Here is a 15,673-nt window from a genome sequence, read left to right as displayed (position 1 = left end):
AATGAATGTCTTAGCCAGGTTCATACTGTTACTGTCTTTGTGGAAAGTTTATTTTAGTGCAGAAATATCTCTGAAAGACAGTGACTTTAGAAGATGAGGACAAGAAAAAGGAAAAACAGTAAACAAACCCTGAATCTGACTTTTTTTAGGGATTGTACTTTCAAACTTAGGTGCTAAACCCCAAAGACGCAGTCAGAGCCATTGTCCCATTTAGAAGCTTGTAACCCAGCTTAGGATCTGTGGCTCTTAAATAGCTGTCTGCAGTGGCTTTCTGCTGTTTCTCTGATTGTCAAACAAAACTTGTAACTTTAAGGTGGGAATATTTGGCTTCTCTTTCAGGAACTGGTCTGCTCCAGAAATGGTGATGTTGTCTTTTATCTGCTCCTTCCCTGGACAGTCTGTTTGGGAACCCAGAAAACATGCCAGTGTCAATGGTACAGACTTTTTTCTCAGCTGTCAACTAGAAAAGTTGAGTTTCCATGGTGCTCCATAATCAGAATCTGAAGATATGTTTTGAGGGTCTGGGAGGGTGTAGTAGGACCCATGAGGTCTTTGCTGGGGGCAGCTCCATCCATGGAGAGCTGCCAGCAGCACAGGGGCTTCACACACCTATTCTTAGCATTTACTCCAGTTGCCAAAATATTCCCACAGGGGAGAAAAAAAAGAACAGGAACACTTGCTGACTTTTCTAAATTCAAGCATTACTGCAACTTACTTCACACATTAGTGAAATAAGCCTTCTGAAATGTTATAAATAGTTTGCAACTTATTCAAGAAACTTGAGCCATTGTGTCTTCTTACATCCCATGTTGGTCTTTGTATGGCTTGAGATTTAATTTACGGATGTCTCTGAACCCTTATATTTCTGATGATTCCCAAATATGAATTCCAGGGTAGGCTAATTTCCTGTGTATGGTGATGAGTATGTTTGACACAAAGATAAATCATATTTATGTTTAGATAAGAAAGGGAACAGGAGATGGCATCAGCTCTTTTTTCAAAATGTTGTGAAATGATTTTGGCCCTCTTGATCAGCTTATGTTAAAGCAGAATTTAGGGCACAAGACTACAGAAATGCTCTATTTTTATCTGAAGTGGACCCTACTGATTTGTTTGCATGTGTGCTTCTGTGTTACAGGCAATGCAACCTTTACAGAAAATGAAACAATGAGATTATCATAGTTTTTGTGGTTTTTCCTGTTGTCATCAAGGGCTAAGTGTATGGAGAAAAAAATTATGGAATATATAAGGAATTTATATGCAAACTATATTGTTATAAACTTTTTGTGTCTTTACATGTTAGTAGAAAATAATTAAAGTTGAGCTAAAATTTTTTATAGTATGTAAAGCTCTTGAAACTAAAATTTTTATTAAAATTCACTGAAATTATATACATGTGATATATATCACCATAAAAAACAATGTTTGAGCAGGACTGGGACTTCTAATTGTGTTTAGGAATTAAAAGTATCAGTTCAGACTAAGTATAAAATCAAAGTAACCTGTGCAATCAACTTTTGCTGATTTTATTTTTATATTTCCCCCTTACACTGTTTGTGCAAGCCAGCTAACCCTTGAGGGCCAAGGGGACAAGTGCCCAATTTACTAGGTCAAGTCAATGTTTTAAAAGCAGTATACAGCAGTCGGTTACATATGCTGTAATTAGTCATGTGAGTGCTTATTTTGCATTGACTTAAATCCTCTCTCTAAAAATAAATAGACAATATAGTACATATTCAGGTCACTGGAGCTGTTTCAGAAAAGATTTTATATGCAGGTGTTAATTGGAACTAACTCCTATACTGTATTCTGTGCTCAGATCTGAGTTTAAGCTTAGCGGGTTCTGAGTAGCAAATCGGCATTACTGCTGGAACGGTCTCAGGATGCAAATACGAAATGTGTTTGCAAGGTGCCTCATTTTATTAACAAAATCAGCCAAGTAGACCATTTATTTTCTTAAGCATTAGAGGTGTCAGGGACTACATTAAGAAAGGCATAGACCAGAGTACATAACTGCTGCCACTTATGTTCAAGGAATACTTTCCTTTCAGTGTCTCAGCTCAGCTTGTATAACTTTTTGTTCACGCTGTCTTTTCTGTGTCTTGGGAAACAGGCACAGATGAAGTGAAAACTGTTGTTCAAGGTCACGCAGGGAAACAATCCATCTGCAAATAACAATCTTCCAGTGCTTTAGCCATTGGAATGGCTGAGAACCCTCAAAGAAGACAAACTGTGCTTAAAGTGGCAATTTCAAACCATTTCTGTCTACTCCATTTCTCTGCTTTACAAAGCAATTTGTTATTTCTTCACTGTAAGATTGTAAATTGGGAAGAAGTTTGAACATGAACATTTCTTCACAGAGATATTTCAATTGCTTTCTTGGTGTAAGGCTGGTGATCCTTATAATTGAATCAGTAAATGTTCCCTGCAAATATGTGAGGTAAACTGGCAAATTAGCAGTGCATAGTAGTTTTGCTTTTAATCGCCAGGAAAGTGGCCATGTTTGTGCTTTTGCTGCAATAACTTTCCTTAAATGTTTACTAAGTCTCAGCTGTTGCTTTTTTTTTTTTTTTTTTGGTAGAAGAAGCTGTTGTAGAACATTCCTGTACAGATGATGGACAGCTTTATATTTGCATTCATAGAAAATCTTTAAAGGTCCATTCCGGTTCTTTGTCCATATAGATTTGAAACTCTTATGGGATTTTATTCATGAAACCCACAGGTTCCATTACTTACCTTACTGTGCTTTGTAATAGCAGAGGCAGTTATATTAGCCATCACTATAATTTTTTTGTGCAACAAGAAACTTAATGCTCTTTTTCCATTACCTAAGGGATAAATAAAAATATTCCCCTTAAAAGGGGAAGTATATGGAGGCACATTACTCCAGTATAAGGAAATAATGGGCCAATTTGTTTAATTATTTAAAATTCTTTGGGGTTCTTTTTATCCAGCTTGGAAGGAATAACTGAATGTTGAAGGCAACATAGCCTTTGCACCTAAGATATATTTATTCTGTATTTGGACTGAATATACTGAGATGAGAGTCCAGCTCAGTATTGGTTAAAAGACCATGAGGATTCAAGTGTGGGTGATGTGGATTTTCTCTTGAATGAGAGGAGGGAGATCATTGCAGATCTTACAGTTAACATTTAGTCATTGTTTCATTTCCCATTGCTGACATTCATGCAATCAGTATTGTCCTTTCAGTGCTCTCCAGGTTTTTTTGTACCATGTTCTTGAGGAAAATATGGGATGGCATTTTGCATTGTATGAGATATTTAAATGACCTTTTACCAATTTATGTTGGTACGGTAGGATATAGAAGAGGCAGCAGTTGTGGTATAAAGCTGTAAATAATCAAAGCTGTCTGGCAGCAATTTGAAAAAAAAAAGTAATGTTCGGTTCACTGCAGCTCATCCTCTGTAATCAAAAAACATCTGTAAACCAGAAGGATTTACAAAATTTGTTTGCGTAGCAGAGACAAAAAGTGCTACCTATTACATTCTGATTGTGAAATACTACAAAATGTATCACAAGAACAGAACAGGAGACATCAAGAACATTGCCCATGCCCTAAAACTGCTGTCATTGCAAAGAGTGTGTAAAATAACCTGGAAGTTGTGTTTAGGTGGATTGCAGGCAGCTTTGTGAAGCACTATAGAGTAGCATGCAAGAAACAGGTAATGGCAGACTAGTCTCAGATTTGAGGCCTGCAACAGAATTCCCTTATATATGCTTTTTAACTGTCCAAAATGCAGTCTCTTCTTATGTGATTTCACAATTTTCCTAGACTATAGAAATGTGTTGAATCAACTTGCATGGTTTATATTTTTGTTGCTAAATTTAACTGTGGTGTCAGTCTGTAATCAATCAGGAAGATAAAATGAAAGTTGAGAGGTTGTATGTGTTCATATGTACTATATATTTATATCTTTCTATATTTTGCACTCAATTTTCAGCTTGGATGGAATTGGAGTTTCTTCCTGTCTGAGTAGTAAGCCTGATGAAAGGATATTAAAAATCCAGATAACCGCACATCAGTTTGAAATAGAAATCCTATCCCTTTACCTTAAAGTACTCGTGGCAACTGAAATGTGGTCATGTGTGACCATATGAATCTTTCTTGGGGACCCTCCTCAAAGGATGGAGAATGCTTGACAGGAATGGGATATATCTGACAATGTGGGGCATGTTAAGTTTCTCTACCCTGGGTATCCTGTAGCAGAGTCTCAGGTAGAATCTGAATTAGTTCATGTATTAGTGCAGCAGCGATGAGCAGCTCGAGCTGGGTGCCTCTGGGGGGGGGGGGACCCTGAACACAGACATCCCTGGGCAGCTAGATCCTCACAATCCAAGCTTTTCTGCACCTCATGCAACAGTTTGGTCCAGTAATAATATTAGTGTCCGGGGCCTCCTTGTTATTCACTGGGTCTCATAATTGTGTCTAGAGAGGCAGTTTCTTCTCTTATCTCTGAGGTTGTAGCTTCTGCTGACTGGGGTAGTGGCCCTCCTTGCTTCCTTAGCTCCCAGCATGAACCAGTTCTGGGACCTCCTTTTTCTTGAGTAGGCAGTAGTTTCAGTGTATCTAGGTGAAAGCTCACAGCTGGCAGCCTGAGCCTTCAGCAAACTTAGCTCCCAATGCTAAGCAGGTAACTCCAGACAGTTTCAGTCCAATGTTCCTTAACCCGGGCAGGAGCCTCTTTGGAAAGGGGCTTGCTAATTTTGTGAGGAGACCTTCAAACTAAGGGAGGTTTCCCATAACCTGAGGCAAGTGAGGACTCTATGGGCAGAACAGAGGCATCCAGGGGAATGCAGGACTCAGGGGAGTCACAAATTCATAAAGAAAATGGAAGACAAGCTCCAAAGGAGGAGAGTACCCATTGCCTGAGGGTGGGGTGAGGAAAGTCAGCGCTGAGACTGGTGAGGCAGTGAAGGGCACAGAGAAGCCTTCCCATTGTACATCAACCGTGAAAACAAAGGCTAAGGAAATGTAGCCCTTCTGCTTTGTGGGGACATACGACCTCATGAAAAAGAAAGTGAAAAAGGTCAAGGTGCTCAACTGTTTTGTTGTTGTTTTATGTTTGTTTTCATTGGTAAGGCCTGCCCTTGTGTTCCTGAGCCTCCTAGCAGAGTCTGGAGGACTGATGCTGCCCACATGAAAAGGGAATGATGAACTTAAGCAGCATTTCACCTGCTGGTGGGACACAGACAAGTCTGTGGCATCTTGAGTTCACCCAGGGGTGCTGTAGGAGCTGACTGAGGCAGCTCTGTACCATCTCGGAAAGATCATGTTACCTGGGGAGGTTCCTTATGAAGGGGAAAGAGGTAAATGTTGCACCCATCTTCAAGAAGACCGAGGAGAGGATCCTGAGTAACAACAGGCTGACAAGCCCCTCTGTCCCCCTGGGAAGACCGTGGAACAAATCCTCCTGGAAACCACTTCCAGCCACAGGCAGGAGGAGAAAGTGACTGGGAGCTGCCAGCACAAATTTACTAACAAATAACGTGCAACCTACTCAGCTTCTCCTGTGATGAGGTGACCAGCACTGTGGAAGCAGTGGGTGTTGTATACTTCAGTTTTAGCAAGGACCTTGTCACAGTCTTCCAGTTTCCTTCTCACCAAATCAGTGAGATAAGCAAATGTGAAAGTGGGTGGAAAGTTGTTGGGGGGTGGGGTTGGGGTTGGGATGTGGCGGGTCCCTGGTGGGATCTGAGAGAGGCAAGGAGTGAAATTTTTCTGAAATGTCTCAACTTGGAGATACGCAAACCTCAACTGGACAAGTTCCTGAGGAACCTGTTCTAGATGAACCTGGTTTGAGCAGGGTGTTGAACCTGGTGATTTCCAGAGGTCACTTCTATAACATACATGTTCCTATGCTTCCATGAAGTACCAGTAAAATTGCCTCCTCCTTACCTTGCTGTCAAAGTCAGAGGTGTTTGTAACCATCTATGACTGATTTTTATCTGGCAAAATAAGCTGAGCACTATCACTGCATACTCACGGCCATGGATAGTATGTCATTGCAGTCTCTGATGCTGTAAGCTACCATTTCTAGATTTACAGTAGCTTCTACAGCAATGAATTGTAGCTGGAAAAATGAGAGCAGCAGTACTGCTTCAAAGGCTTTTGCACACCACTGTGCCCTTCACTTTTGCATACTTTGAAACAGGGACTATATCTGGATGAGGAAACTACCCTTGTAGTCTGCTCCCAGCAGTCTTTCCTTTGACCCTCCTGTGCCTTTTTCAGGTATACGCTTGTATGTTACTGCATGCATACTGTCTTTGCATGGTTGTAATAAAATTGATATTGTCTACAAGCATCTGATTTCCATGTATATTGTGCTTTAAGACAGCACATCTGCAATAAATTAGCTTGCTGGGAGCCTAGTGTGTGTGCCTTCTCATCTGTTAGGTGCTCAGAAAGGGTCTGTGGTGCACTGTATGATCTTCACAGCCAGAAAGGGGACTGTGCTGCTCTATGCCATGGGTAATGCAAGAAAGCCCTGGAAATTATGTGAGAAAACAGGTAATTGTGTGGAAATGGCTTTTGTCTTGCTGAAAACTGCTGATAATTTAACAGGATATCTAATCTTGCCATTAAAATATTACGTGGAAAGTGACAATTATAAGATGTTCTTATTTTTTTGGCACAAGTCTGCATATCTGACATCAAGATGATTATACCCTTTAAAAAACACACCTATGCCAATTAATGAATTGTAATTTTAATATATTATGTTAATTCTTCTCCCACCAGCAGCTAAAATGCCTCTTTTAACAATTTCATTTAATTATTTAAATCAGTTTTACTCTAGTGTTTTGCTAATGCAAAATTAAGGTTTTGACACAGTTTGCACAGCGGTTCTGCTTGTGTAGTGAACAAGCCCCAGAAGGAGGTTTTGTCCCAGAAAAATGCCCCGAACTTGTGTTCCAGCACTTCGTTCTGCAGCCTTGTGGCATACCTCCAGATCTCCGCTGCACAAACAATCCTTTCCTTGATTTGTCAGTCTCCCGTACTTCCACTAAACTTTTATGGGAGGGGTTTGTGCATGGTCTATAATGGAGAAAACAGAGTTACAGTAGAGTTGTACCTGATGACTTGCCATAGTGTAAAGTAGTAGCATGTTTCTCGCTTATTCAGGACTGGAGTGAGGGGAGATGGAAAAGGCAGAATAGGTATTTTATTAGGAAAGGGTATAGGGATTTGCTGGTGTTTGGATTCCACCTGTGTTTTAAACTGTTGTGCAGACTGTTGAAAGGTCTGTATTCAAGGAAGCTGCCAAAAGAAATAACCTGTATTTCTGAGTGTTCTACAAATAGTAGACAATGGAGCTCTTAAATGGAATTAATTTTATTTACAAGTATAACAATTCTTTTTCACTTGCTGGTGTTTTCCACTTGCATGTTTTTACTTATCTCAAATTTGAATCAATAACAACAGTAGGTCAAATGGCTATCTCTGTTGCCCTGACAGGTTGAAAGGTTTTATAAGAGTATGCATGTTTTTCCTTTGGTCAGTTACTATCCCTATGAAGAGAGAATAGCACTCAGATATGCTGGACAACTCACTGCTCTTAGTAGTATATTTTAACGGTTACATATATGACGCCTGAAAGAAATGCTGAGCTTATCTGTTTTCAGATAATTTGTTAAATGGCTAGAATTTGAGGAAACTAATTGCATATAAGTTTGGCATGACAAGGGGACATTTTATATGTGTGCAATAGAAGATGGGGGACCAGGTTAGCCTGGTAGATGACCAACTGCCAGGTAACACAGTGAATGCTCCCTCTTTTTCTTTGTTGCTTAAACATGTGGAAATTAGCTTGAATTTTATTTCTTTAAAGGGTTATGGGTTTTCCTGCTTCGGTTGCTTCTGTCTCTGTATCTGTATTAAAGGGAGATACAATATTCGACCTCTTTTTGAACATGCAGGTTATTACATGTGTCTTCAAATTCGTAACAGATGTTCACAGTTGCTTTGAGTTTTGTATCTGTTTTGCTAAGCAACCAAGTGTCTGTTGTTGCTTTTAAAAATGCGAATTGCTTTATGTTGCTGTGTGTTCGCTAAGTGAAAATCGGTTTGTTTCATAAAGAACACCTTGTTTATTTCCTCCAGCTGTAGTTGTGAGGCTTCCTTAGTGCCAAAGCACTCTGGTTTTGGTAGAGTATTTCAAGCAACTGAAAACAGCTGTATGAGATAGAAATTCCTGTTTTAAAAGCAAAAGAAAACATGACATGTAAATTCTGCATTGTATATGGAGCTGGACTTTAGAAAAAAACCCAACAAATCAGATGCCACTGAATTACTAGATTACTTCATAGTTCAGGTGTGTTTGTATGTGGTCAAGCCTTGTTCTTAAACTGAGCTCAACATTACTGCAACCAGTCTGATCTCTGTGAGGCTGCTTCTGGCGTAGTATAAAGGACACCTGAACTGTTGTCACATCAGTAGGGTATTTTTAAGAGATGTTGATAGCTACTTCTCATCTTCATACAGCTGTAGAAAATAGGTCAGTTCTGGTTGCAGAAACTATCAGCTCCAACTTTTCACTGCCACCATCCAGAAGTAGACAAGGTGTAGTCAGAAAAGAAGTTTGGCTAGCCTTTGCTATTTTTGAAGAGCTTCATTTATGAACACAGAGTAGAAAGGAAGAGCACCACAGAATAATTTACCAACAGACACAGAAGACATCCTACACCTGAAAGAGCTGAGTTTCTTTACTATAAGATTTTGCTTAAGCCAAGCTCTCTAGCTGAAATGCTACCTCCTGCTGTGTTCCGGAAAACAGGACATAGCTCTTTCTTTGTCTCAGAACAGACCTCTGCTAAAAGACATTGTCCCCTCTGGTCTCCCAGTCTAACAGAAGCAATCTGCAAGAACCCCCATTTTCAGCTAACCTCGATTCAAAGGGTTGGCAGAACTTACAAGCTTAAAACTTCTATCTCTGAGACAGATGAGAGCTCTATGACTTGCCATAGATTTATATTGTAAAAAAGAACAGCAGTGAGCTTCCCACAGCTACCTGAAAGCAAAATTATGTAATGCAATTATTTATGACACACGTAAAGTAGAGACATAAGACAGCAGCCTTGTAAAACAGCCTCCCAAACCAGCAGAGAGGTATGATGCTCAAAAGCTATGGTTCTTGATGTTAGGTCTCTGGACCTATCTCTGATTAAATTACATTGCAGACAAATTCTGTGTTTGGTGTTGGGGGCATATTTTAAGAATGTACTTTTTCAGCCACAAGGTTTTAAAAATTTGAGGAAGAATAACCTGTCTGGAATGCAAAGTAGTGATGTGCACTGCAATCTTACCTGCTTTATTTCTCCATAGATCAGCATTTCTACCTTTTAAAGTTCTTGTATTCCCACATCAAGTATAGTCTGGCCTCAGCCTGAGTTGTGTGCACCTCAGATTGAAGGAGGTGCTGTTTCTTCAGCCTCAGGAGTAGAATTAAGGAAATGTTAAAACCTGGAGATCAGTTCAGTATCCATAGGAAATAGCTTCTTGTTAAAAAGGGAGCAATTAGCTTTTCCTCTTATTTGCATATAAACTTTTCAACCTTTAGAATTACTCATAAGTGTTTATGGTTTACAGTATTTATACTGTAATTGTTTTTAACTGATGTTGTAGCTGCATGTTAATGGTGAAAGCTTTTCTGCCTCACGCAGAATACCAAGCAGCTTGTGAAGGGGAGGTTTGCCTGTATATTGTATGTAAAGCACACCTGAGGATGATGGTTAATACTGAAGATTTTACATTTTATTATTCCAACTTTGCGCCACATCCAGACTAGGATTTTCCAGTTCCTGTCTCCCACTAGTTCTTCATTGCTTTTCTGAAAATGTTTTGTTTAGCAACGATGTTCAAGCCAGATTCATCCTCAAAGACATAACTTTCATGGAATCATAGGATAGTTTAGGTTGGAAGGGACCTTAAAAGTCATCTAGTCTAACCCCTCTGCAATAAGCAGGGACATCTTCAACTAGATCAGGTTGTTCAGAGGCCTGTCCAACCTGACCCTGAATGTTTGCAGAGATGGGGCATCTACCATCTCTCTGGGCAACGTCCCAGGGTTTCACCACCCTCATTGTTAAAAGTTTCTTCCTTATAACCACTCTGAACCTACCCTCTCTCAGTTTAAAGCCTTTCCCTCTTTTCATATCACTACATGCCGTTGCAGAAAGTCTCCCTCTTCAGCTTTCTTGCAGGCCCTCTTCAGGTACTGGAAGGCTGCTATAACCCTGGAGTCCTCTCTTCTCCAGGCTGGACAAAACCAACTCTCTCAGCCTATCTTCATAGGAGAGGTGCTCCAGCCCACTGATCATTTTTGTGGCCCTCCTCTGGACTCGTTCCAACAGGTCCATGTCTTTCCTGTGCTGAGAGCTCCAGAGCTGAACACAGCACTCAGATGGGTCTCCCGAGAGCAGAGTAACGGGACAGAACCACCTCCCTTGGCCTGCTGGTCACACTTCTTTGATGCAGCCCATGATACAGTTGGCCTTCTGGGCTGCAAGCTGTCATGGGTTGGCCGTGGCTGGATGCCAGGTGCCCAGCAAAGCCACTCTATCACTCCCTCCTCAGCTGGATAGGAGAGAGAAAATATAATGAAAAGCTTATGAGTCAAGATAAGGACAATGAGGGATCACTCACTAATTGCCATCGTGGGCAGGACAGACTTGACTTGGGGAGTTAGTTTAATTCATTACCAATCAAATCACAGTAGGGTAATAAGAAATACAACCAGATCTTGAAAACGCCCTCCCCCCACCCCTCCCTTCTGCCCAGGCTCAGCTGCGCTCCCAGTTTTCTGCTCCCCCCGCGAGCGGCGCCGGGGCCGGGAGCGGGGCTGCGGTCGGTCCCTCACACGCTGTCCCCGCCGCTGCTGCCGCCCCGGGGGAGGCTCCTCACACCGCCCCTGCCCCGCTCCGGGGTCCCTCCGTGAGCTTCTCCAGCACGGGGCCTTCCCAGGGGCCGCAGCTCTCCGTGAGCTGCCCCAGCGTGAGCCCCCCCGCGGGGCGCATCCCCCCCGGCCCAGCCGGCTCCAGCCCGGGTCCCCGCGGGGCCACAGGCCCTGCCCGGAGCTGCCCCAGCGCGGGCTGCCCGCGGGTCACAGCCCCCTCGGGGCGTCCCCCTGCCCCGGCGTGGGGCCCTGCCCGGGCTGCGGGGGGGGGGGGCTGCTCCCCGTGGGCTCCAGGGGCTGGGGGCACAGCCCGTCTCACCGGGGGCTTCCCCACGGGCTGGGGGGGGAACCTCTGCTCCGGCGCCCGGAGCCCCCCTGCCCTGCCCTGCCCTGCCCTGCCCTGCCCTGCCCTGCCCTGCCCTGCCCTGCCCCGGGTGCCTGCAGGGCGGCTGCGCTCACGCTCCTCTCTCCAGCTAAATTATGCTGCGCAGGTTTTTTTTCCCCTTCTTACTGATGTTACCCCAGAGGTGCTACCACCACCACTGATGGGCTTGGCTTTGGGCAGCAGCGGGTCCATCCTGGAGCCGGTTGGCATTTGCTTTGTTAGACATGGGGGCAGCTCCTAACAGTTTCTCACAGAAGCCACCCCCACAGCCCCCTTGCTACCAAAACCTTGCCATGCAAACCTGATATACAAGCCCAAGTCACAGGCTCATGTACAGCTAACGTACCCCTAAGTCGTTCTCCACAGAGCTGCTGTCAGTCCCTTCATCCCCCAGCCAGTATTGATACTAGAGGTTGCCTTGAACTAGGTGCAGGACCTTGTACTTGACCTTGTTGCACCTCATGAGGTTCATATGGGCCCACTTCTTGGGCCTCTCTGGGTCCCTCTGAATAGCATCCTGTCCCTCAGGCATATCAACCACACCACTCACCTTGGTGTCATCTGCAAATCTGCGGAGGGTGCGTTTGATCCGACTAGGTCATTAACGAAGATACTAAACAGTATTGATGCCGCTATAGACCTCTGAGGGACACCACTTGTCACTAATCTCCATATGGACATTGAGCTGTTGACCACTACTCTCTGGATGTGACCATCCAGTAGGTTCCTTACCCACTGAATAGTCCACCCATCAAATCAATCTCTCTCCAATTAGAGAGAAGGACGTTGTGGGGGACCACGTAAAAGGCCTTACAGAAGTCTGCATAGATGACACTGGTATCTCTTCCCTGTCTAAAGGGAGATAATAACAGAATATTCTGTGAAGTTAATTTCCAAGTAGACTAAACTTCGTCTTTTAGACTCAGAGCAAAAGTTAATCAAGGGAGGGGAATAGTATAGTTTAGCAAATTTGTTGTTTTGCAGATGGTATGTTTCTAGGCTATTTTTTGTATAACCATATATATATACTGAAGGTACGATCAAAGCAGGAACGGTTTGAATAAAGGGGTGTTACATAACTCTTGTGATCAAATTTGTAAAGACAATTTTGTCAAATCTTACTTTTCAAAGAGCTGTGTGGATGTGTTGATGTTAACAATGCCTATACAGATTCACAGATTTAGTTTCTTTGTACTTGTGACTATGCATGAAAACTGGCTCACTTTTACCATGAATATTTATGGTCTGTAATAATCTGATTAACCATTAAATTTAACAATATATTAGCTCCATGACCTGAAAATTCTTCAACCTTGCAGGGTTAACGATCCCTTTTAATTAACATGAAATTATCAGAATTTATTGGAGGTTTTCCCTTGTTTCTCCATAACAGAAAAATAACTAAATAAATATACGGTATTATGAAATACATAAAGTAGTGGATTTATCTAGCCAGTGGTTTTCAATTTTTTGATAATTTACTGAGGAAAGCATGAACTCTTCAGAAAGTACATCTTTGTGGATTGCTACACAGCATATGAAACTTGTTTTCCAAATCATGCCTCATTTGACACCCTTAACATTGTATTACAAAACCTCCAGGACTCTGAAGACCACAAACTAAAAGCACATTCATATTAGTCAATTGTTTGCATGAATTATTTTTTTTCTTTTCCAAAGTTTCAGTTATCACTAGCTGATTCTAGAGGGCACAGATATTTTAGTTGCTTGTCAACAGGTATTCAGCACAGCCGTCTGGTTACATTATGAAAAGCACTGCATTATATCAAGTGGTGTTGCTGTTGTCAGGGACTGTCCTTTGGAGATTATTGTATTCTGCCTCTACTACCCCTGGAAATGGCATTACTGGCCTTGCACAGGGTCAGAAGGTTTATATGAACAGTTCTCAGGTTAAAGAGAACAAAGGAAACATGCAGGAGCAAGAAAATTAATTTAACTTAATCTAGAACGTCTTTTACAGAGGCAAATGAATTTAGGATGCCAAACAGTGATGGAGATGCATTTTTTTCTAAATTTCAAATAGAAGAGATGATTTTTAAATAATCTGTAGTATCTTTCATTCTCAGAGAATGAGCATGAAATAGCATGACCAGAAAGACTTTACTGCGTGACTTAAATGGAGAAACTTAGCACCTAATTACATTTTTTATCAGTTTTACTTTTAGTAATCAAACTTGACAGCTTTAATCCTCTGTACTTTCTGGATCTTCAGGATCAGGGACAGAACTTCGGATGGTGCTTTTCATTTAATGACTTCTCCAAGCCATGATGGACAAATGCTTTTTAAGCATTCCCTATAAGCTCCATTTGTTGAGTAGGGAGATTGCCACACAGCCAGACTTTGAAAATTTCTTTGAAGGACTACAGTTGTAACCATAGTTGCAATTATACATTATAAGTAGGGCATTTTCTGGTAGTTCTGTATTGTACAGTATGTATTATTATGACCAGCTGAACTACAAAACTTACTTTTAAAAATCACTAGGGGATCTATTGTTGCTTTATTTTGCCTGTATAATGTCATTTATTTTTTAAATAAAAACCTAAAAGTTCCCTCTTGATCTTTCTCAGTGTACTGGTGGAATTCCTGTGCAGCACACACGATAACGGTGGCTCTACTCACATTATGTTTTCCTAAATATAAAAGAACAGCAACTAACACAACAAACACAGTAGTCGTGGCCCTTTATGGGGTCCCAGAAAAAGAACCCAACAAGAAATTCTGAGACTGTATTGCATACATTAAAAAAGTAATGAAATTTCAAATGGGCTGTGAATAGCAAAAAAAAGTCACGGATCTGATGGATTCTAAATTTTCTTCAGAAGCATTTTTTTATCAACACAGGACTTGCATTAGAGAGTAGTGCTTGACCTTGTTTCAGTTGCTTGTGTTTTCATAAAATATTTATGGCAGAAGGTTTAAAGTGACAGACTAATACCATATTCCATTATTATATGAAGATGCCTGAAAATCAGTGGGATTGCACATTTGCATGTGCTTAGCAATATGAGCAAACCTCAGCTGGCTGGAGCACAAACTCTCCGCTAAGCAGGAATGTAGTCCTAGCTCTCCTAAGACCACCTTTCCTCCCAGATGAAGTGCTTTGAAAGGAGACAGGAGTAGTAGTTCAAGTACTGCTTCTCATGGACTCCACACGCCATTTAAAACACTGGGAAAACTGAAAACAGCTTTTCTTCTCCCTGACTAGTGAGATAACACCTGACTCTAATTGCATGCCTGTCTATCATAATTTTTTTGAAGACTTGCTGGGACAAAATCAATGCCGTTTTCAACAGATGCTCCGTGAGTAATATTAGGAGTTGCATTAGTATGTAGCAGCTGCTGCTAACCTCTTACATTAGTGACCTCTCAGCTGCATGTAAGGAGGGAATTTGAGGGCAAAGCTATCTTGAAAGGGTTGCATAGCAAGGAGGTGGTAGGCTGAGTTAACCTTCTGTGCAGTCCCTTGCCTATGCCTAGGAACTCTGAAGACATTTTTATTTATGTATTTTTGAAGATGAGTGGAAAGCGCAGTGAGAATTCACAGATCAGGAAAATACGAAAAGCATAGCTCGTATTTCATCTGCAGCATTTGAGCTTTTGCTTTTGATCTCTCTGGAGGTTGTGATGAAGTACTCTGGTCCCACTTGATTAAGCCAGCAAGAAATAATTTTTTTCTTGCTTAATGGTTGTAAACTTTACAGAATTTTATGAACTTGGCCTAGCAAAGGCAAGACAGAGATTCGAAGAAGAAATTACTCAAGTCCCTAATGATAGTCTTCTAGGTCCCCACTGAAGAAAAAAATTAAAGAAAAGAGAAAGGAAGTGAAATTTAGCATCTAGTTATCTAACATTTAGTGATCTAAATTAAATTGCAAAGGAAAAAGACACTGACAGAAGACTGATATAAACTGTCTTAACCAGAAAGATAAAATTTACAATGAAAATTCATTCTCCCAACCTCAGCAAAAAGGAAGCTGCATCTTGTTGAGTTTGGGGGGTTTTAGTTGGTTTTTTTTGACAATTAGTTGGAGTTCTGTCACTTCCCAGGGGTTAATTTTGTAAGTGTAAAAGGTACATTTATTTATAGCGTGTTTATTTAATAACATTGACATGTTATTTGTTCACGTATGTTTTTTTTTTATAGCATGTTTATTTAATAACATTGACATGTTATTTGTTCCCTGGTGAAAGGGCTACTAACATGCAAGAGCAAATTTTTCTATTAAAAAGCAAAATGTGAGTTGTCTTTTCAAAAAAATCAATCTGCATATGGTATTCTGAAGTCAATAACAAATATTCAAGAAATATTACAAGACCACAAGATAAATTCAAGAGTAGAGAGAACAG

General features: G+C 41.3%; 1 long non-coding RNA gene across 1 annotated transcript; it reads right to left on the bottom strand.

Moving 5' to 3' along the window:
* Positions 1–10,449: 10,449 nt before the first annotated feature.
* Positions 10,450–14,597, bottom strand: LOC121080842. The gene is made up of 3 exons (XR_005825508.1): positions 14,587–14,597; positions 13,931–13,935; positions 10,450–10,530 (listed from the first exon to the last, which is right to left on the bottom strand). It is a non-coding gene; the product is annotated as an uncharacterized LOC121080842 (long non-coding RNA).
* Positions 14,598–15,673: the final 1,076 nt, after the last annotated feature.

The sequence above is a fragment of the Falco naumanni genome, chromosome Z, assembly GCF_017639655.2.
Source record: "Falco naumanni isolate bFalNau1 chromosome Z, bFalNau1.pat, whole genome shotgun sequence".
Classification (NCBI taxonomy): domain Eukaryota; kingdom Metazoa; phylum Chordata; class Aves; order Falconiformes; family Falconidae; genus Falco; species Falco naumanni.
The sequence above is the reverse complement of the archived record's forward strand: the minus strand, read 5'-3'. Positions and strand labels throughout refer to the sequence as shown.